A 24,718-nucleotide genomic window follows, 5' to 3' on the forward strand; every position below is an offset into this window, starting at 1 on the left:
AATTTCCAGGACTGCTGGGGCTGTAATGCCCTGGTAAGTCCCCAGTGCTGGGCGCTGGAAAAAAATGACTCCGGTGGCAGCCGTGCCATTTTTACCGGCACGGCTACCAGCAGAGTCTTAATGAGGCCCAATGTGTATGCAGTTAGACACAGTTGCACTTCAAACTTTACGTCTTTGGTCTTCAAACGAAGCTGGCTGGCTGAAATATGGCATACCCCTATAGCTAGACATATGTTAGTTGAACATGATTGGAGCAAAACAGACCTATCCCCTCCTAGTGTGGCATCACATTGCTTCCTGCTCCTCCCCACAAACAGTTTGCAATTAGTAATGACATAATTGTGCGGACCTCTGGATCCTTATTTATCTGTAATTGACCAGAACCAGGAAGGAAGAACCATGAGACACACTGAACTAGTGGGAAGGGAGACATGCACACCACACCGGCCTGATGATAACCTTTGCAAACACTATTGTGGACACTCTGTGGGCTTGTTACTTTCTAGGGACACCAACACTTACCATCTGATTGGATCTTTTTAGAGCACCCCTCCATCCCATATCCACGTTCTCATACCCGCTGGCCAAGGGGAAATTTGAAACCTTCCTTGGCATCCTACAAGTGCCTCCCCCGAACCCAGATTTCGCAAATAACTGTGGGCCTGGCTCGCCGACCTTGATTGTAGTGCCCGGTGCTTTTCCAAGCGACCAAAACCTGCTGGAGACAAGCATCCTGAATTCAACTACCCCCTTCCCTCATCCCCTGCATACGGGCAGTGTGTTCAAAGCTGACCTACTGTGTGAGGCCCACCTGCGGCATGCCCATGGAGGGCGCTTTCCTGTGTTTTCGCCTCCCTCTCATATACTCAGCAAGTTCCCTTATGTCCATATTATCTTACATGCTGAGTATCCCGCCTTATTGCCCTCCCCGCTGGGTCTTGGTGGTGGCTAGAGCCTCCAGAGAACCCACTCTTTCCCCCCCTTGGGGGTATCCAGCCCATCCCCTTTATTCCCATAAGTGGTAGGTGTGCTACTCTGTTTGGCACTGAATCAGCACCTTTATTGCACCACGCAGTGGGGTAGCCAGAAATTCTCCACTTGGAGAGATTGCACCGTATTATTGGAGGCATTGAATAGGAGTCCCACAAAACAGTGTATATATAATTGGAGTTGTTTCCTTTGTGCGAACTTGTAATCAGGCCAAAGGTTAAGCTCGTATATATTATATGAATTGCATTGTAAATAACAGATGTTACTACTACGAAGAAGAAAAGGTCCTGCCTCCATTTAAATATATGCATGTATGTTCCACACATACCTCTGGATACACTTATTGACCCCTGCATACCCAGATCTCCATATCGTTCTCTATATATAGTCACTTCTTTTTACAGCACTCTGCTGCTCGCTACTATAGGTTCACACAAACCAAATCCCACATATACATACATACATACACACATGGGTGCATGCATTCTCTCATGCCACGCAACAGTAATGTACATGCAAAATAACTCCTAAATTTTAACATTCTAATGCTGATACAAATCTCTCAAATGATATTCTCTTTGTCCTGACAATGTGTGTACTTGTCTTGTGCCTCCCTGTATTATTTATACATATCGGTTTACAAGCAGCAGGAGCCAATACAAGCAATACTGGTTGAATATTTCAGTCAAGGAAAAGGAGATTGTGAGAACCTGCCCAGTAGTATGTACACAGCGTTTTTACATGGGATTGCACTATTGTAAACGGAGGAATATGACCGTGTGCAGTTATTGTTTGACACAAGCATGCGGCTTGCCTTTTACAATGAGCATAAATGGCAGTTGCAGTTACACAAATATGCGCAACATGTGTGCGTGAATAAAAGGACACACGCAAGCTTATCAGCTATCAGGAACAGGAGCACAGTGCAGGTCATGGTGCCAGGAGGTTTGCCTTTGTCCTTTATTCCACACCTTGCCTATGCACCTGATACCATGTATCTTTTTTCACAAACCCCTCCCTTGATATGTATCCTATGAAGTATGTGGTTATTTATCAAATAAAGCTCACCCATACCGACCTGTTCACAGTGTTGGTATTTTATAAAATTGTTATACGGAACTAGATACGCATTTTTTTTTGTTTTGTTTTGTTTGAGTTTGATGATTACTGAAATTGGTGGATCATATCTATCCATGCTGCATTCAGAAGAAGTGTGATGCATGTTTCATTAATGGCATTGCAGCCATCTTAGCAAAGGAGATGTGTTGTAGACTTGTATCAGCCACGTATACAGAGTTGCAGTTCTGACCTATTTTATTGCATCTTAAGTATGCAGGCATCTATGGTACCCTAGACTATGGCAGTGCCATGACTTGAGGACACACACTGCACCATGACCTCTTCATGTAATTCTGAAATATTTTGAGGTAAGGCTCTGCAGTGTTACCGTGGGATCAAAGCAACCTTAAAAGTTTAAATCCCAGAAATTCAGATTCAAGAGTGGTGCCATGGTCATGTCATAACTGGGCACCTAGGGTTGTGGTTGGTAAAGGGGGAGCCATGTCTGAAACGTACTGCGATTTATGATAGGAGGAGTAGAGGTGATGCTAATACATTTTTAACAAGGTTGGGGGTGCAGGTTGCATGCACAGCTGTGTCTAGAATAATGAGAAGGTCTATTGTCTTATCAAAGCAGAGTTGGCATCGCCAGTTTACTTTTATCATGTCTGGATTGGAGGGGTGCACAGCACGTGACGGCCATGAATTATTAATGCCTCGATATGTTCGAACAACCACTCCTCTACCTGGATTCTCTAGTGATGATGTAGAGGGTCATGTGTCTAGGGGAATGAGTTTAGATAAGGTGTGTCCAATTGGTCATGGGACTATAGGGGAAATTAGCATGTTCTATAGGTGGTAGCCAATGAGGGTGGTGGGATACCATTGTAACCTATGTATTCAGATTTTTCCGGTTTACCGCTATGTAACTTGTAGCTTCATGGGAAGTGATGAGTTCTGCGTACATTTGGTTCAATAGGACTGTTTGAGACCTTTTTGCCTGTAATAAACCTTCTTTTCCCTTACAACTTTTGGATTATGTGCACTGTTTGGGTTTTGGGCTTCCTTCCTCTTTACACTAGGCAGCAGAGAAAACATAAAGGCATGTAACATACATTAAAGTTCACTTAGCATTTCAGTCCATGCCCACACAGAAGACAAATTAAAGTATTCATATAAAGGATGAAATGAGATATGCTTACTACTGCCCAAGGCTGATGCGCCTGAAGCACTGCCATTATATTGCCATATAGATTTGCATATTGCAAAATCGTTAATCATGTCAGAAAATGATATCTCTTGAATCATTCCAGAATCAATTCTTAACAGAGATAAACATTTTAATCCGGATTCTATCATAAAGGTTAAAACATGGAAAGTTAAGCGATATAGCTCATTTGCCTTTTGTGGTAACGTGGGCCGAGGGAAGGCTATGCTCTTAAGAGGGGTGTGAACCAGTATTGACCCAAACAACACATGATCACAGTCCAAAATAAAGGGTATGTCCAATAAAGGATCTATCAAAATATATATACTTTAATTGAACACGCCACCGGTAATAGAACACATAGAACATACTGTACAAAAACCCAACCCGAAGGAAGAACAGAGACGATGTAAGAATAAACTAGCACTCTGAGCATGGTTCCAGGGGTGGTAGTAGAATCACTAGCCACAAAAAGGATATGTTGATGTTGAAAACTGGTGCGATTGTGACCTAACCAGTCTCTCGGGCCCAAGTGGCCTGAGGGGGCAGTTCAGGGTCAACAGTACCTGGATTCAGTTATTAGTGGGTGCCGAATATGGGTGAATGTCGTTACCAAAATGCATTTATTGTGCTTTGGATCAACATCATTTGCATTACTATTACATTCCTGTTACATCTGTGGACACAACCTATCACCTGCTTTTGTTTTCTCTTGGAGACACAGGCTCCAGGGAGGTTACTGCGGCCAACAACTCTGTCGATCATATGTGCCAAGGCTTAGAAGTGGCGCAGTATCTGACTGAGATAGCATTTTCCCAGCCTATGTGCAGGACAAGGCCCTATACAAACTATAAGAAGACAAAGACATGATTTAGCTCTTACAGAACACAGTGTGAAAACAACAATCAGTTGCTTTCAGAATGGTTACCCTTTCGGGCTATACATAGCTGCTTTCTGAAACCATACATTTATTTACGGACCACTGTGTGTCTTTCTGAATCAAGGGCTCAGGGGGGCTGCCATGACAGAAATACTTTCTGCTAAAGTGAGTACCTGACAATCCCCTCCCCAGGTTCCCTCCCCCAATGTGATGACCACATTTCTTCATCAGACAAGCATTTAAAAAAATCTATTTGTCATGTTATTTGGACCACTAGAAACTAACCTGGAGCCTAGGTAAGCAGGGATTTCAAAGCTCAGCAAAACAGTAATCATTTTATCTGCCTCCGAAAGGATGCATACAAAGGAATGGTACATAAAGGTTTATGTGTGGGCGGACCCCAAATTACCGCAACCCAAACTGGGTCCACCACCTGAGTAACGGATATATATTTTGTATGTAAAGCAAGGTTTATTGTTCAAATTACTCGGGGAGCAGTTAGATGCTACTGCAGGACCAAACTAACCCAAGTCTCAACAAACTACATCATTTGATATAAATTTCAAAATGTTAGCAACAGTTACAGCACTCCCAGATATTTTATTGCAACCAACCCCTCAAACATAGGGTTGGAGCTGGGTGGAACTGTGGATCCCTGCACTAGCTTGCATGGATTTACTTGTCCGTAGCTTCTGGTTGGCGCTATGCCTCCATCTGCCTGTATGTGGGTTCCCAAAGGACAGAGCTCCTACACAGTGATCTGCCCCATGAGACCTCCAGCGCAACAGAAACCCAACCGGGCACAGATGAAACCCAGCCAACCATTTTGATACCACCCAGACAAAGTCCCACCCGAGATTCTAAACTACCAATTGCCTTGAGAAAAAGCTTGAGTTGAAAGACGTGTCAGCATACAAACCTGAAGCATGCCACTTTCGACCGTATTTTGAACAATGTGTACACCAGGATGTATGTCACACAAGTGACTACTATTGCTAACTAAAGAATCCAATTGACCAACTGGCTCATTAAAAGCAGCCCTTTCTCACAGCCTAAATGGTGTCAAAGATTATTGAAGAACGAATCCAAGTACTTCTATATGAAAACAGGTTAAAACCTGCTCTAGCACCAACGTATAACAGGGTTCCAATCCCCATAACAAAGTACAGCCCTCAAACATGATTGGAGAAAACATTTACAAAGAAGTTCCATCTTTTCTCAATTTGTTCTTTCTCATTGGTCATTAACAAACTTTACTACACATCCCCTGCTTGTGTTCGAAGTCCGCCCTTGCTGGAGATTGGTCTGTGGCAGGTTGTGACATCATGGCACAGTAAAACATCCACATACAACATCATTCATTACTTAGTAACAACTGGCCTTGAGCCCTTTAACCTAATTGTGATTTCACAATTCCTTGGATATCTTAACAATAGGAGCAAGGGATGAGTAAACAGGCTCTCTTTGAACTACCTATTTCATTCTCATCTGTCCCAGCCTGCTGGCTCCTCTAAGACATTTTAATTTAGGCAACCAGTTCTACAACACGTACAGCCTCTAGTTTTACCCTGAGAAAACAATTGACCACTTAACACTCTGCCCTCAGGCCCCATCCTTATTGCCGGCCCAAGTAAATGGTCAAACTCCTCTGTACTACTTCAATGCAATGAGAAAGATTGCATCTGTTCGTTGCAGAACTGTTAATGCTTTAACTGGGGTTACAACCACACCTTGCATATGGTCCTACCATTCGGTTATCTCAGGTCAAATACAATGCTCCCTTCTACCCAAGCCACAACATGAACCAAATGGTAAGCTCCCCGTAGGTCAAATTTTGTATAGATTTGTGCATTCTTTACTTGGTCAAGTAGTTCGGGAATAGGTGGCAGGGGGTACCTATTCTTCAGAGTGATCTGGTTTAATGCCCTATAATCTATACAAGAACTGAGGTCCCCTTCCTTCTTTGGCATGAAGAAGAGCACTGAAGAGGCTGGGGACTTGGATGGACGAATGAACCCATTAACTAAATACTGGTCTAGGTACGTTCTTAGGTGCTGATTTTCTTGCTCAGTCAGAGCGTAGATTCTGCTGCAGGGAATTTGTGCTCTGGGGACCAGATCAATTTGGCAGTCATAAGTTCTGTGGGGAGGCAGGGTATTAGCTTGTTCCTTTTGGAACACGTCCAGAAAATCTTGATATTCGGAAGGTAATGAACCAACAATTCCTAGGATGGATTTTCCTCAAAGCTGTAGTTTCCTCCCATCCCTGTGGTAACAGTGTTTTCACATTCCTGAGGGAAGGTCAATTTCCTGGTGCGCCAGTCAATCCTTGGGTTATGGGTGTCAAGCCACAGCATTCCGAGGATCATTTGGAACTGGGGGGCCCCTATAAAGTCAAACAAAATGCTTTCCTGATAACCATCCTGACATGTCAGCATTACCTTATCGGTGTGTTGAGTTACTGGCCCCGAAGACAGCTGTGAGCCATCCACAGCAGTGACATTTTCCGAGCATGGTTTTTGCTCAAGTGGAAGGCCTATCCGTGCGGCCACATCCTGATCAATGTAATTCCCTACCGCACCACTATCAATGTAGGCTTCCAGGGCATGGACTCTTGATGGTTTTTGGTGGTGGGTTAGAAGTAATGGGATGACTAGATGGGAGGAGGTATCTTCAACTTTCTTGATTCCGCTCGACAAGTGGACCCCTACACTGAGTTTTCCGACTTCTGTTCCTTTGCTTCGGTTTCGTTGTCCACGGCTCATACCACTTTCTTGGGGGGTTTAACAGGGTAATCGCGCAAGAAGTGACCAGCCTTACCGCGATATTAACAAAGTTGCTGTTGTCTCCTCTTTTCTATCTCAGCCGTGGAAATGGGAGCTCGCAATCCCCCGATTTGAATAGGATTGGTAGCTTCATGAGCCTTGGTTTGACTATCCCATGGTAGAGGGTAAACTGATCTCCCTTCTGCCCTTGTGCGACCCATTTTCCGGTCTTGTAGACAATGGTCTAGTTGTACAGTCAGGTTAATATACTTCGCACAACCCTCGGGCGGATTGACCACTTGAGCTACCACATCTTTTAACTCACCCCGTAGTCCTCAGTGAAATAGTGTAGTTCCCTTGCGCTGTCGTTAGGGAAGACTCCTGGTTGACACAAGAAGTGGAGGCAGCACTGGTTCATGAACATGGCGTATTTGTTTGGGTACGCAGAAGAAGCGTTCTGGAGTAGCCAGTGGGACTGCCCCGGGAGTACCGGGAGTACCACTTGCACTGGAGGTGATGGCTGGGGCAATGGGGTTGGTATGATCCCATGTAATGGAGTTTTTCCTGTGTGTGCTTAGAGCATTTGCCTTGCCAGATCATCTGTCTGCTCTCGAGCTACTATGAGGTCTCTTCTCAAGGAATTCGTATTTTGTCTTGAGGCATGCACATCAGCCCTTAGTAGGGCTAATTGGTCTGTTTCAGAGGGTTACATTACACCCAGGCAGAGATCTGGAGAGGCTTCTCATTCTGTTATGCTCACCTGTCTCTGCGGGGGTGTTGGGGCACGGTTGGAGCCCTCCCTCGGTTTGGCTCCCCTGTATCGGCTGTCTTCCCCTGCTGCTGCAGAGTATGTTGTTCTGGATGCTGGTGTTGTCCCTGGGAGAAGAGGAGAGGCAATGAAGTTGCCGCGGAGGTGTTACGAATTCCCTCACCCCTTTCGTGCCAAAAAAGATGCGCGCGAGTCTTACCATTTAAGCTCACCTGTTATTTGTAATGCTGGGCTCTCCATCCTACTTCCTTCAGCAGGGCCTAGTTGCTTCACTGGCCTGCAAAGTGGTGATCCAGACCGGCTGCGACTAATCCACTTGGAGGGTAAGTATTTGGTTATGTTTATTGTTCGTTTTTTAATAATGTCTTTAGCAATGAGTCTTTACTTGATGGTAAATTATAATGATTTCTTACAATGTCTCTGCTCTTCCCTATACGTGTGAAGATGGTAGATCGGAAGCGTGGAGTGGATCCGTGGATTCCCCTGAGAATGATGGACTCTCAAGGTCAACAGGTAAGGTGGCCGTTATAACGGAAGTCAAGACTCAGGTATGATGCGGCCAAGAGTTTGTTAAGAGGTTTCTACCTGTTCTGTTGTTTTCCCCCTGTAGGTGCGATCCGACGGCATGGAGCAGAGTCCAGATGCTTGTAGACAGTTCAGCAACTCTGGAGGAAGATACCACATTGAAGTGGAGAAGAAGCAAAGGCTTCCGTGTCGCTGGAGGTTCGAATCGAGTGAGAAAAGGCCCCGACCCGATGGGGCTGGAAAGCGGGTGGGGTGTGCGCACAGCGATGGAGTGGCTGGAATCAGGTAAGCGTGCCTTTAGCGAAGAAGCGGCTGGAATCAGGTAGATGCACCTTCATTGATGGAGCGGCTGGAATCCGGTAGGTGCGTCTTCAGCGATGGAGCAGCTGGAATCAGGTTAGCGTGCCTTTAGCGATGAAGCGGCTGGAATCAGGTAGATGCACCTTCAGCGATGGAGTGGCTGGAATCCAGTAGGTGCGCCTTCAGCGATGAAGCGGCTGGAATCAGGTAGGTGCGTCTTCAGCGATGGAGCGGCTGGAATCAGGTAGGTAAGATGGTCTTCAGAGATGGAGTAACCGGAATCAAGGTGAGGAAAAGCGGTAAGTGTCACGCTGCAAAGCAGAGTAACGCGAAGCAAGGGCATGTGGTTGGGCTGGCCTTATATAGGCTGGCTCTGGCACCTCCCTTTAGCCAAGCCTTGTGGCTCCACCTTGCCCTGCCCAAGGACTTAGGCACTGAGTGTGCAAAGCACACATTTTTATGAGCCTGGTGCCAGAGGCGCCAGGACTGGGTCCATGTGGATCCTGAGGGTAATGAAGGCCTGGGCCCTTGCCCAATGGCCATGACAGTGTGTTTTAACTACTCTACAATGATATTGCTAGTGACTGTGATCATGCAGTCCGGCAGCTCATTTTGAATTGTTTTTGAAGTGCCCTTAAGTGCTGTTTCATTCTTTAAATGCGGTTTCAATGCTGGATTAGAAATCTAGTAGGCCTCTAAATACACACAGATTCAAAGAATCTTCAGTTTCATCATGACCATGTAAAGCTCATTCAAATGCACCACAAAAACACACACAGTCCATTAACTTTGAAAAGATGTATCAGTTTTTATCCACATCCTCATTATGCTTCACCACGCTCCGGCCACAGGCATCGTCCAACTGTGTTGCAATGTTAACACTTCCCAACATGTGCAGCAATAATATATTTTTGATATGTGATTTGTACAATTCATGTCTCTTGCTTTTTTCTAACAAATGCTTTAAGTCAGTGACTCCTGTTTTCGTTCAAACAGCAGTCAGGGAAAGCAGAACCAAGACATCTTAGTAACGCTACCAGTAAACTGTGTCTTCTTTTCATACCATGGAAAATGTGCGTGTGTAGGCCTTTACCCTATCTTTACGGACTGTTTAATTTTTAAATCTGGCCAAATAGATCTTTCTTGTTTGTTGTAAAGCCTTGAAGATGACGAGTGGTAAAAACACGTGTCGGCAGTAGTAAACGGTCAAGAAATCAATAACCTGAAACAAAAATAATTTTGGGAACAATGTATTAACAATTGTGTTTTAGACTAATTGAATGGTTAAGCACATAGACCAGGGAGTGTGTTAGGGGTTAATCTCTAATTTCACAGTTGTGCAGCTGTCCAATTTCCTTATTTTGGGAATATAACACTAGCATATACACTTCAAAACCTAAGCCCTTCTACTATCCTGAATTCCCCCACTATATCTTACCTATCATTCTAAAAGCAATTTCCAAATGGACAATATGTTTGATTCTGTTTTTTTTTAGAATTCTGTTTTATGTTATGACTTTCCATGTTCACATGCCACCCTCTCAGCTAGCCATAGATACCATTCTTTAGTCCGTACTGTTCATCTGATTTTCCCTGCCACTGTGCTCCCCACAAACCTGGGCTTCTTTTCTATTATTTTCAAAGCAAGGTAGTTGTGTGCCTTCTTTACTAAAGAACCAAAACAGACAGAGTGCCCTGAGCACCCAACCCTACAACAACCTCATTCCAGCTCACCTGGCTTGATTTTCTGGAAAATGGTCACTGCAATTAACCCCTTCTAAGGCGCTAGGAAGGCTAATACCAGGAAGGTGCTCTATGGAGGTTAAAGTCTGATGTTTTTAGATTCACAATTAACCTGGACAGTTTGGATTTGTTCCTGCAATGTGTTTATGATGGTATGTAAAGAGAAAGCGAAAGACTGATCTGAGAAAGGGCAACATAGGCTCAGAGCAGTATGAAAATGGTTTCAGGCGTGAATGAGAGAGTTAACTGCGTGTAACATTGAAGCTGCACCAGAATAGTCTTATTACAATGTGTAAAGAAGTTAGATCACTCGACACAAGTACGTTTTCCCTTCCCCCAAAGTCTCTGAAGTTGCCTCCTCTCCCTACATTTGATTGGTTAGCCCCCGTCCCCACAGAAATATGCTGCCTTATGTATAAAAACATTTAATTAAGTAAACACCCAGAACAACTTAAACGTTATCCTTTTAAACTCCCCCTACCCTCTGACTATCCATCTGTATAGATTTTACAGCCTTTGCTGTTATATGTGTGTATGCATTAACTGCCATGGAATATTGAATTATGAGGACACAGTTAGCCTTCATGCAGTGACCCGCATGCACAGGAACGTGACTGCAAGCCCTCTCCCACGCGACGTTCTGTTAACAGAACCGTAACTTAGTCTAACTGCTGGGTCCACAGACTGAAATACTAACGTGGACAAGTGGGTACATTGACAATATTGTAGTATCAGTATTGCAATTGTACAGCTAGTGAGAAATGGCATATGAGGGCAGCTTGTAGGTGTTTATTGCTTATTTACGCATCCATTGCCTGCACAGGGCCAAGCTAATCTCTATAGATTCCCACCCACTTCCTGATTTTCGCTTTGCAAAACACATCCACCTGGGATCTATTTGAGCTAGCTTCATGAAGAATTACCAATAAACAGTGTTCTCGAAGTGCATGCCAGTGTTTTTTTCAATGCAGTCTTTTGAGATTTTATTAGGCAGAATTATATGTAGTACCCTTTGGGAACACCACACACAATTAAGACTACAAGTGACAGTACAAATTCACCTTTGGTACAATTCTGTACTACACAGTTAAAGTGGTAGCGATGGCTGAGCAGCCAGACGTATCTCAAGAGTAAGTGAGCAGTATCAAATAGTTAAACAAAGGATAGCAATTAGTTCAGGCAAACACTGATCCAAGGTTTTCAAATAAAAAAATATACATTTATTTCACTCTTCAGTTGTATGATATGATATGATATGATATGGATGTCATAATGCGCCTATACACAAGTGTATAACATTTCCCTATTCTAAGCAGTTTAAAAATCACACTCTTAATACACCACACCATTTCCCTTAAATTCCAGACAAGTTAAGATCACAAAGTGAAGTTGGAGCAAAATGGCACTCCAGCAATTTAAAAGGGAGGGAAAGACAGATGTTAACAGAAATTGAATTACACCAACTCAGGGCCATCGAACAAGAGAGACTACAATGATAAAATCAGATAGAAAAGGCTTAGACCAAAGTCAATGGCTCAAAGGTCTTTTGCTCAAGATAATATAGTTCAGTGTAGTTCACGGTAAAGTTTGTGGCACAGTTTCCGGACGAGGTTGGTTGGTAGAAAAGTTAGTTCAAAGAGAAGAGAAGGACAAGCCCTCGGATTGGAGACAGATTTCAAACACTTTCACTGCGGCTGAACGAAACGAACAACTGGATTTGTACAGTACCTTAAAACGGAGAGGGAGCTGTAACTGAGGCAGATGTTCCTGGTAGTTACTGCAGGCTCACGGTTCCTGAAGCGGTTGTCGGACTGATCAGAAGTAGGAAGACTGGAGGGTCCTGCACTACCCAGGGAAGAAACCAGCAGCAGAGCAAAGCAACAAAGGTGCGCTCCTTAAAACCCAAGCAGGGTCTGACCTTCCTGGTTATCCGGCCCACTGTAGCTCTGTACATCTAATTCGACCAGAGGAGGGGTCCTGGCTTGCAGTTTCAGTGAACCGGTTGGTCCCACCAGCTCAAGGGAAGAAGCTTCCTGGAGGATCTTCTCTGTCGTCGGATTCTGAAGATTTGGACCTGCAGCAGGACTTCACCGGGCGGTTCAGTCGTGGTAGGGGTCCTCTTCTGTCAGTTCCTCATAGGTTCTTTCGTTCCAGTGACGACTCTGCTCTTCCAGTCCCAGAGACCTGCTTTTTATGCAGTTTTCCCCCATTCATACAGCCTGGTTGTCAATCACACAGCAGGGTGACTGTCCTGGCAAGGACAGTCACCCAGCCAATCAAACAGGAGTGTGACTTGGATTACCAAGGGAACCCATGGCAGAAGTCCTAAAACCCCTCCCTCACATCCTGCCTACCCAGATTCTCAGGCGCCTAAAGGAGGGCTTCTGTGTGGAAGCCACGAAAAGGCGATGAACAAAGGGACCCAACCTGGTTTGGCACGCATAGTAATACACGAGAAAGACATTTACAAAAAGAAATGGCGAATAAACCCAGCCAGAACTGTAATAAAATATATATGGTGAAGCAGGTTTATGTTTGAGGCTAATATAATAGCCTAAAACAATACCATGGTTATTTAAGATAACCGCGGTATAAAGAATAGGGTGGATACCACTGCCACCAGCCAAGTCTTAGTGTAAAGGGAGCCAAATAATGCTCCAAGAGACACAGACAAAAAGGGATAGGAATTAACCCTTTCCAATACTCCATGAAAGATGGGGTGTACTGGGTCTGTGGTAAAAGTGACTAAATAAAGTTAATGGTAACTTTATCTTTTCTGGGGGACAGTAGTGAGCCCCAGAAAATGGAGTTGGTGGGAAGTCTACAAGACAACTCTGTGTCACTGCACTGAAGGTGCTATGTAACACACATGGAAGAATATGGTGTCATGGAGTAGGTGAGGCTCCAGTGCCCAAGATCACACAAAAAGTAGAATTACACATACAAAACACATGTAAGAGAGGGCAAAAAGGCTCACACTCTTACCAGGTGAGAAAAATGCATCCTAGAAATCCAGCAAAGCTGCTGAGGGACTCAGTAGGTAAGGGAAATCAACCATGTATGAGAATTCTCCCTGACAGAGTTAATGACTTGATTGGAGCTTTAAACGAACTACTGGTGTTATAAAAATGTCTTAACCAGGTCTGCCTTCAGCCAGTCTATATCGAAGAACTATCTGTCATTCACTGAATTCCTGTTAAAAACAAGTGCAAAGCAAACAGTCTTGGCTTGTATAAGTATTATCCATTTGCCTGGCACTACAGAAGCATGCTTCAGTTCTACATTGCTGGAATACAATGGTGTGCTGATTTTAATAATAATGCATATTTGAGAAACATCACAGAAAAAAAAAATGTCAAAAAAATTGAATCTAAGGTAAGCATCCCTGGACAAAAGAAAAGGTGGTGGGTTACACTGGTGGGTTACCTTGGGTAATCCACCACCTTTCCTTTTGTCCTGGGATGGGGCCAGTGCCCTTCAACCTTTCAGGTAAAATGAGCATCTAGCAGCTGCCCCCATGCTGGAATACTCATCAAAAAGCAAACATATGTTTCAATCCAACACATTAAATGTGTGCTTTGCAGCGCACATTCTATAAGATGCCTTTGCTGCTGCCCTCAGGCTATCACTTCTCCTAGGCCTCCTGCTGTATCCAGCAGCAGTCATATCACCTATCTGCATTTAGGCTCTGGCACAGACTACATTAGCATCTTCATAACAGAGAGCAGCCAGAATTTTCAGGGGACATAGTGTTTCAGCACCCAGCTGGCTGACTATTCCATGATAATCTGCAATTAACACCCTTCACTTTCAATTCCTTTATCTCAGCACTATATGCACTGCATGGGTGCCACTGTGCCTCAGACTGGATTTCCCAGCTGTAAGCAAGGGAGACCCCAAACATTTTCAAATGGGCCCCCACGAGCCAGACACATCTGCAGCCATGCCTGCTTTTGGCGCAAGTGGTGATTTACTACACCAATGTTTCGTTCTTGTGGGTCTTTCACGAGAAAGCTCTGTTTATATTGCAACAGTGAATGTTGTCATAAGATGCTCAAAGCCATAGGCATGTTGGCCTCCTTGAAATAGGTAAGTTTGCTTTTCTCCCCTAACGGGTTACACTGCATATATTCAGAAATCTTACAATACACTCAAATTTTATTCATTTTAAAGCAATCCACTTCTAATAGGGTATTTATCAATATTTTTTTATATCTGTGCATTCATTAAGTGTCTCATTTAGATGATGCAACATCATTCTCTTGAGATAAGAAATGGAATAGTGTAGAGTTTGTAAACCACTCGATTACCTTGCAAGATGTGTCTTGGCGCTAGGCAACCAAACATTTAGCCCGATTAAAGGTAACAAACCCAGTCTTCAGGTGAATGACACCGTTTTTAATGTCTTCATGAACCGCATCTAATTTTGCATTGACTGAAATTCCACTGGCAGTTATCCACTAAATGCCTGCCTTACGTCTAGTTAAAAGCATGAACGTGTTTCCTGATGAGGATAGGTGATTAACTGGTAGGTACTTTATGAATTGTGCCTTAGGAAATCTGGTTCTGTATTGGGGGACTTCACTATTCCAGCCACATGACGCGTATGGGGGACCAGCATTGTAAAGTGGCCCACTTTTGAAACCCTAATATGAGCATCAAATGTCTGTGCCTCCTGGATCCTGGACATGACGTGATCAGCGTAAGATTCCATGCGATCCTTGTGGGCCGGGCCTCCTACGGGCCACCTACGGCTGCCATAGGCAGTACGCCGCTTTTAAAATAACTGATGTTCAAGTTTTGAAGAAGAATTAATATCAGCTACTTTATGCAGCCGTAGTCAGCCATAGTCAGCACCATTATGCGTAGACGAGACTAACTTGATTATTTTCAGATCAAGGAAAGGTCAAGTCACTTGGCCTTCCCCTCATCTGAACATAATCAAGTTTCTGAGTTAGTCTGTGGGGCTGGTCTAGTACTTGGATGTTGTGGGTGAGAGCCCTCCCGCCCAGCACCAGACGAGTATCAAGGCCCGGCCCCCTGGACTGTACCTAGATGGCGTTTAGAACTAATCCCTGCATTCTCCGTAGCAGGGCTCCGTGGCGATCCTGGCATACTGTCCTGGGGAATGTAGGCCAGGCTGCAGGCTGCAACTAAGTAAATGGAGGTTACTAAAGTTTACTGCAATGGTCCGGTCCAACTCTGGATTTCAAGATAGGCCTGTGCATGTGGTCACTGGCCTAGGCTCTTCAGCTCTTCCACGTTGGTGCACTCAGTCAGCAGGACCGTCACAATTGAAGTGAGAAAGTGTTGACATGCACTGTGCACCCATCACCCCATGGTCCCACCCATACTCAAATATCACTGGGTGTCAAACACCCAATGACATGTAGTATAATGCTATTGCTATGCATAAGCAACAGAACTGATCAGTCAGTAGACCCACTAGTGCGCTGTTTGCATAGAGATTAATACTGGTGGGCCACCTTTCTAGCGTCCCTGTTACGAAGAATTCTCCAGAATGGCTAATTGCCCTTACCTACTGAGTCCCTCAGAAGCTTTGCTGGATTTCTAGGATTTCTTTCTTTCACCTGGTAAGAGTGTGAGCCTTTTTTCCCACTCTTACTTGTGTTTTGCTCTGTGTGTTCTAAAATTCTTTGTGTTCATAGACTGTGGAGCCTCAACTGTTTCTTCAGTGCAGTGACACAGGGTTGTCTTTTAGACTTCCCAACTCAGACTCCATTTTCTGGGACTGACTACTGTCTCCCAGAACAGGTAAAGTTGCCATTAACTTTATTTAGTCTCTTTAATCCACAGACCCAGTACACCCCATCTTACATGGAGTATTGGAAAGGGTTAATACTTATCTCTTTTTGTCTGTTTCTCTTGGAGCACTGTTTCGCTCCCTTTTCATCAAGACTTGGCTTGTGGCAGTGGTAACTACCCTATTTTTGTACCGCCATTATCTTAAATAACCTTGGTATTGTTTTAGGCTATCTTGGTAGCCTCGAACTTAAACCTGCTAGACCAATACGTTTTTTTTACGGTTCCGGCTGGGTTTAGTCACCATTTCTTTTTGAAAATGTCTTTCTCGTATTTTACTCTGCGTGCCAAACCAGGTTTGGTTCCTTTGTTCACCGTCTTTTCGCGGGCTTCTACACAGAAGCCCTCCTTAAAGCGGCTAAAAGTCTGGCTAGGCAGGATGTGAGGGAGGGGTTTTAGGACCCCTGCCATGGGTTCCCTTGGTAACCCAAGTCGCACTCCTGTTTGATTGGCTAGGTGACTGTCCCGCTAGGACAGCCACCCTGCTGTGTGATTGACAGCCAGGCTGTGTGAATGGGGGAAAACTGCATAAAATACAGGTCTGTGGGATTGGAAAGGTAGAGTCACCACTGGAACGAAAGAACCAACAAGGAGCTGACAGAAGAGGACTTCTACAACGACTGAAGCCCTGCTGCAGGTCCGAATGTTCAGATTCCAACGACAGAGAAGATCCTCCAGGAATCTTCTTCCCCTGAGCTGGTGGGACCAACCAGTTCACCCAAACTGCAAGTCAGGACTCCATCCTCTGGTCGAATTCACTGTACAGAGCTACAGTGGGCCGGATAGCCAGGAAGGTCGGACCCTGCTTGGGTTTTAAGGAGCGCACCTTTTGTTTGTTGCTTTGCTCTGCTGCTGGTTTCTTCCCTGGGTAGTGCAGGACCCTCCAGTCTTCCTACCTCGTGTCAGTCCAACAGTCGCTTCAGGAACTGTGAGCCTGCAGGAACTACCAGGAACGTCCGCCTCACCTACACCTTCTTCTCCATTTAAAGGTACAGTGCAAATCCGGTTGTTCATTTAGTACAGCCGCGGTGAAGGTGTGTGAAACCTTTCGCCAATCCGAGGGCTTGTCTTTCTCTTCTCTTTGAACAATCTTTTCTACTGACCAACTTCGTCCAGAACTCTTGGAAAAGACTTAACTGTGAACTACCCTGAACTGTGTGATCTTGAGCAAAAGATTTTTGTCCTATTGACTTTGGCCCTAAACTTTTTGATTTGATTCCATCACTGTAGTTCCTCTTTCTAGATTGCCCTGCTTACTAACCTGTTGGTGCTGCTCAATTTTTAGCCTAACTTTGTCTTTCCCTCCCTTTTTAAATTGCTGGAGTGCCATTTTGCTCACACTTCATTCACTTCAAGAGTTTAACTTGTCCAGAATCTATTGGGAGTGGTGTGGTGTATTAGTAATGTGATTTTCCAACTGCTTTACTTTAGTGAGATGTTATACAACTGATGTGTAAATAAATGTATATTCTTTTACTCAGAAACCTTGAGTCAGTGTTTGTTTGAATCATAGTAATTGCTGTCCTTTGTGTAACTATGTGATACTGCTCACTTGCTCTTGAGATAAGTCTGGCTGCTCAGCCATCGCTAAAACTTTACTGTGTAGCACAGGCTTGTACCAAAGGTGAATTTGTACTGTCACTTGTAGTCTTAATTGTGTGTGGTGTTCCCAAAGGGTATTGCATATAATTCTGCAAGCCTCCTAGATCTGATGCTTACATAGAGTGCGTGGAGCTAACAAGCTCCACGCATTTCACTGTACAAAAACATGCGCAAAACAGGACAACCCCCTGGACCAGAGTGAAGAAGACACAACATGAGAGGCGGCCGGCCCGGCAAGTATTTATTTATTTATTTATTTATTTGTTTATTTATTTATTTATTTATATTGCCGCCAGCCATGCCGCACTACAGAAAGAGAACAGATTCAGAGGAACATCTGAATCTTCTTCACCAATGTTCTCTCGCACACATGGGGGCCCAGCGAGGGGGCAGTGCCCCCCCTACCCTATGAAAGTGGCCACAACTTGTCACAGGACTGTAAGATAGTATGCACGTTATTGTGGAAAAAATACTCTGGGCATGTAATTGACATTTCTAGGTTTTTTGAACATCATATCCATCAAACACTCTTTTTTATTTATTTTTTAAATTTACATGTGTAAAGCGCACAAAGCAGCCTCGGGCATCCTTGTGCTGTTGCAATCAGGACTTACTTGGTTACAGACAGCATTTGAAAACAGGAAACAACAAAAAGACAGGAAAAAAAGAGAGAAAGCCCGCTTGTATGTGGTTCTCAGTTACATTGAAACCATTTACCAGACAGTTGGCAGTTAAGAAGGTGAGATATACAAGGAGGGAGGGGGGAGACGAGTATTGGCGTGGGGCTAGCAGGGCTCGGTTGAAGAGCATAGTTTTGAGGGCTTCCCTGAAGGACAAGTGAGCAGTTTCAGTCCTGAGGGTGTTTGGGAGGGCATTCCATTGTTTAGTAGCAATGCAGGGGAAACTCGCTCCGTCTGCTTTGATCCTTTTGATGGTGGAGATGTTCAGTTAATTAGAATATTGAGATTGCTTGGGTCTGGATGTGGTGGTTCTTACAATTTTCAGAGAGATAAAACGGGGCTGTGCCGGCTAGGCATTTATGTGTTATGGCTAGCGTCTTAATGATGATCCTATCTTTGACGGGAAGCCAGTGGGAGGTGTGTCAGGCATGGGAGATGAGTTCTCTCTTGGGAATGTTTAGGGCGACTCTGAGCATATTATTTGGAATGACTTGGAGTCTGTTCACATTTTTGACAGAGGTGCCGGCAAAGAGCGCATTGCAGTAGTATAATTTTGCCCCAATGGTAGCTCTGGCTATAGAGAGGCAGTTATCCTTGGAAAGGTATGGTTTGACTGAGTTAATGAATTTGGTGGTGAAAGAGGCTGAGGAAGCGATGACGCTCACTTGGCAATTCATGGATAGTGTGGAATAAAGGTACACTCCCAGAGTTTTTATTGAAGGTGAGACGGTGATACTAGTGTTTCTACAGTGAAGGCACTGTATTGATTATTACGTTTATTGACCGTTTCCCTGGGGCCAACTATGAGGATTTCTTTTTTGTCCCCATTGAGGCAGAGACCGTTGACTGCCATGCATTCTTGGATGGTGTAGTATATCTTATGCAGTGACTTGGCATCTTTTTCGTATGAGCCAGAGAGTGGAAGGAGGACCTTAGTGTTGTCGACATAGTTTCTGTATGCTATGCCGAGAGCATCCAGTTTTTCAAAAAGAGGCTTAGTGAATATATTGTACAGGGTGGGCGATGTGCAAGAACCCCGGGGACTCCATAGTGGATGGTGGTGGGTGCTGCACAGGCCTGGTCAGAAAATACTTTCATGTGTCTCCCTTCAAGAAAGGAGGTGATCCATGTCGTGGCTTCAGGGTTGAATTTAACTGAATCGGTGAGATGCAGGCTTAGAGGATTGTGGTCCACAAGGTCAAAAGCTACAGACAAATCCAGCAGCAGGAGCAGAGCTGGTTTGCCTTCGTCCATGATTTCGACTAGTTGATTTTTAAGTCCAGTAGCGCAGATTCCGTACCGTGACCTGGACGGAAAGGTTCCATGTGTTAATTCCCTGCAAAAATATTGCCATACAAAAATATTGCCATACTTTTGCAGAGATATTAAGGCATGAAACCTGCGGCGGACACCACTGCAACTCCTGTATTATTTTAAAAGGAGCGGGGAACACACCCGCAACCCCCGCTTCAAAAAACCCTAATATTAACCCCACTAAAAATATGGCCTATGGGCATTCCTGACTACCATTTATACAGCGATATTTTTGGTGGGGATAATATTACCTGATACCAACAGAAACCTGATTGCCTCTTTCCTAATATCCCATTAGACTCAAGGAAATGGAGGATTTGAGTGTAAGCTGCCTTTTGGAGGATTTTTAACAGGAAAGCTACTGTGGTAATTGGTCATTAGTTATTAGGGGAGGAGGGGCCTAGAGAGGGTTTTTTCAAACGCTGGCATACCCATGCTTCTTTAAGGCAGGTGGGACAATACCTGATGCAAATGAAACATTTATAAATGCTTTTAAATAAGGTGTGGGGATTTCAGCACATTCTTTGATAATGTTAGCAAACAACTGTCGCCTTTGCAATTGGATGGGTTTAAGTGTTTGAGTAAGGCTAGGACTTGAGAAGAGGTTATTGTCCTGTGAGAGGGTGTTTTGGTAGGTCATGTAGGGAGGTCAGACTTGGACAGAGCTCTGGGGTGGGCTTGGATTTTGTTCTGCAACAGGTCTAGTTTGTTGAACAAAGCTGATTGGATACTTGAGCACCATGTTTCATCTTCAACAAGGTCATGGCATCAGTGGTGAGGGTAATTAGATATTTGAAGATGGTGAACATTTCTTTATATTGGGATTTGGCGTTAGATATTCTGGTGTGCTATGAGTTAGCTTTTGCTTGGATAATGGCTTTTTTATACTGCACAGTCTTTTTAATTCAGCCTTAGTGGCGTCTTAGAGGTTGGTTTGCCATTTGGTCAGGGCATTGCATTTGAGGGTACAGAGTTCCTTTAGTTCAGCTGTGTACCAGGAGCTAGTATTCTTAGATTTCTTGGCTTTTTTTGGCTCTAGCAGAGCAATAGTGCAGAGATGTTGGGTTTTGAGGGTGAGGCGATAGGGATGGTGAATTGAATGAGGTGGTGGTCGGTCCAGGGGCAGGGTGAGTTGGAGATAATAATGGCTGAGCAATTATAGTCAGCAACCCAATCTTGGGTGCGTCCTTTAGCATGTGTGGGTTTGTGACTCTATGCACGAATCCCAAGTCTTGAAGTTCTTTAACAAGAGCTTTAGCTTGCTTGTCATTGGGGTCATTGAGGTCCAGGTTAAGGTACCCAAGTAGAATGGTTTTAGTGGTTGGTTTGAGGGTCTCACCTAGGAGGTGGAGAAGGCTCCACTGAAAATCTGAGGATGGGCCTGGTGGTCGGTAATCATTGTGGATTGTGATCGTTGAGTTAGGGGAGAGGGGCAGTTTTGCAGAGATAGAGTCTACATTGCCTTCCAGCGGGGAGTTAACTACCCTTAATGGAAATGTTTCTTTCACTATGAGTGTTACTCCACCGCCTTTCATATGTAGCCTGTCCCGCCGCTGAATTAGCCTGGTGTAGGAGCTGAGAGTATAGCAGGGCCAGCTGCTTCGTGAAGCCATGATAACTAAATGTCCAGGCTTTACTGGACATTTAGTTAATGTATGCTTTTTAGGTTTTTATATTGTATTATTTTTGATATATTACTGTGGAATGTGATTTAAATTTAACCTACAAATACTTTTTCACGCAACTACTTATTCTATTTGTGTATTATCATTTTTTTCCAAGTTTTTGATATTTTTTTTGTCATATTTGTATGCTCATCTTTTGAACAATTAAATCAACTTGGACACCAAGTCATTAATTGACATCTTTAGCAACTTAAAAACCAATAGAACTGCAAATAAAATGGGCACAAAGATGAATCTAGAAGAGAAACCCTAAGTAGCTATAATGTGTGGTACTTAAAATCCAGTGAGATTTAAAGTTTTCACTCTGCCACTCAGACTTCTCTGTGCAGGAGTGGACTGGAAAACAAATGTGGCCCTGGAAATGTATTACACTATACGAGTGAAAGTAGCCAGCAGGCCGACCTGTCTAAATTCAGTGTGCGGGATCTCCAACCAAGAACATTTGGAAACATTGGACCAAATATTTGATTTTGAAGCAGGCGAGTCCGCACAGTGGGATTCAAAAGGAAACATAGCAAAACACAGACATAACCCATTTGTTTTGTGTGAGAGAGGCATAACATACTGCAGGCCCAGCTCCAGCAAGGGATCCAGGGGGGCCAGCCCCCCCCCAAGGCCACCCCCTAGATCCTCTAGAAAGCAGGGCTAGACTGTGAACCAAAAGAGGCACTGGAATATGGTATCAAAGTCACCCCATATTTCACTGCACGAGCAAACAATATTAGTGCACAGCAAAATATTGCTGCACCAAGGGGCACCATTGCAAAATAGGGCTGGATGATTCCATCATATTGAAAAAATGCATTGGCAATGCCAGCAGTTTGTGTAGGCATGGGAAGAGCACTTTCCAAGCACCGCCGTATTGGTTTTAACTGGCGATTAATGGTAGCAGATGCACAACGGTGTGAGTACCTGGGCACCTATTAGCAGTGCCTGGCAAATGCCTGATACTTATACACAAGCCAAAACTGTTGGCTTTACTAATGATTATTTTTAACAGGACTAAAGTGAAGGGCACGCATAGTGCTTGTAAATGAGTGGCTAAAAGCAGACCTGGTGAAGACATTTGTATTACACCAGTAGTGGGTTTACAACTTCAATTAAGTCATTAATTCTCAGAAGGCTGTTTCCACAAAACACTGGAAGGCACTTTGAGTGCAAAGTTTGATGGTTAGGCATGATTAAAGCAAAGTCAAAGAGTTCTCTGCGGGTGGTGTTTTTGGCGGGGAGGGACAGGAACTGGGTGCGAAAAGCCATAGGCATTATCATGGACAGTCAATGGGTGGGCAAATAACCAAACAACAGGTGCACGCTGGGTGTCCCACCTCATAGCCGATTTCTCCCGATCTATACTTTAAGGCAATAGTTTGGTTTATAGCTGGTGCAAGCACCATCTAGAAACCCAAACTAATAAACAAACAGCACAGAGATGAGGAAAAGAGAGTGTGTAGTGAATATTACAGCAGAGGAATCCCACGGCATGGGGGTGTGATTGCAAATGTGATTGTTAAAGCAGACAGTGAAATATTTGTTAAAGCAGACAGTTAAATGTTATAGCACAGGGATGGATGATTTTGGCGCAAATACATATTGTGTTATGGGTAGGTCATGCTACAGCATGGGGCTGGCTTTATGCAGGGCTAAGGGATTACATAATGTGGAAGAAATATTACACACCAAGGGAACCATTGAGCAGTGGTGGGCTGGAGGATTACAGAGCATGCACAAGCTGTGGGGTGGAGTGCTTAGTGCAGCGAGAAGACAACTGCACAGGCAGGCAGGCACCCATGAATCAGCCAGGCAGTTATGAAATTACCTTCTTGTATCCGAGGGATTGCGGAGGTGGAGGGAAGGACAGAGAGTGTGTGGAGCAAGGAGGTGGGCAGGGCATAATGTACTAGCCGATGATTGCTGAGCAAGGAGAGATTTAGTGCAGGTGTTTTTGAGAAATCACACCATACTGATATATTACAACACACAGGGTGGGGCATTAGAGTGCAGGAAGAGAGGTGCCACCACATGGAGCGACTGTACTGGCAGAAGAGGCCAATGTTACGGCGGGAAGTGAATGGTGCAGCAGACAGTGAGAAAATGACAACATTTGGCTGGAAGAGTACAGCACTGGGAGAGCACACTACCCCCAATGAGAATGTTACAGCACAAGGGGTAAGCAATGCAGTGCCTAAAACTGATCGCAAACAAGGTTCATCAAAATGCCCAACAAATATTTCAAACAAGCCAGTGTTATGCTTAAATTGATGCATCGTGTTCCGATAATTCATGGATAAAGAAGGAGCTTCATAAGGCCAGCAGTCGCTGTGGACATGATTTACAAAGATTTTCAGTTGTGCAAATTACAGCGTACTTGGACCAACCCAGATTTGCAAGTATAAACATATAACTTGTTTTTTATATATTTAGTTCAAAGTGTCTTTACAGTCTGTATGAACTCTTTACACACAAACAACTAAGACAAAAAAACAATTACGCAAATAACAAACAAAACTATTCCTGTAACAGCGCCTCGATGACCGCGGGCTGTGTGAGCGCTTAAAAAATGCAAAATAAATAAATAAATGGCTGTGAAAAAGAGCAAGACTGTGCATATGACTAAGACTGTGACTACAACTGTGACTATAGCTGTGCCTGAGACCGATTGTGAGTAAGACTGTGACTGAGACTGATTGTGGCTAAGACTGTTTCAACCCAAAAAAGTAAAATGCTGTCATCAACTCTTTCTTCATCAGCTAGATCTGCCACCACATAAAAACAATGCCAAAACTGACAGCACATTACACATCATTACTCTGAAAAACCCAAACTAGCGGGACAATTTTCAAGACACCCAATATGGAAGACCTTACTACCACCCAAGTATCCCTAAAGGCCACATCATTATACACATATTGCATCCTACCTGTCTCTGTACTCAAGACCCTACACACTAAAGCACTCCACCCTTAATTGACAATCATTAACAACTCCCTAACACAAGGCAGCTATCCTTCAAGACCAAACAATACATCTGGTTTCTCAAGAAACAGACACTTGACTGATGACCTCAACAGCCACCAACCAATAGCCCATATTCCCTTCCTGAGTAAGATCCTTGTAAAAGCTTTAGTAACACCGCTCCACCAACACAAACAAGCCAACAACTTGCTTCAGTCCTACCAATCTGGCTTCAGACTCAGATGCAGCACAGATACATCTGCCATCAAGGCGATTGACGATGCCCTTAACATCTCTGATGATGGCTATCTTCGCCTACTGGTTCCTTGTGTCTCCTCAACATCCTTCGGCACAGTGGAGAAACAGACACCCAATGACATTCTACATCAATGCCTGGGTATCAGTAACATTGTCTTTAGCTGGTC

The 24,718-nt window shown here is 44.2% G+C and overlaps 1 protein-coding gene across 2 annotated transcripts in view; it reads left to right on the forward strand.

Annotated features, from left to right (window-relative positions):
• Positions 1-24,718, forward strand: part of LOC138489128 (contactin-associated protein-like 5) — a 1,755,478-nt gene that overhangs the window by 1,232,790 nt on the left and 497,970 nt on the right. The gene's annotated exons all lie outside the window — the stretch shown is intronic.

The sequence above is a fragment of the Ambystoma mexicanum genome, chromosome 9, assembly GCF_040938575.1.
Source record: "Ambystoma mexicanum isolate Mex_15411 chromosome 9, UKY_AmexF1_1, whole genome shotgun sequence".
Classification (NCBI taxonomy): Eukaryota; Metazoa; Chordata; class Amphibia; order Caudata; family Ambystomatidae; genus Ambystoma; species Ambystoma mexicanum.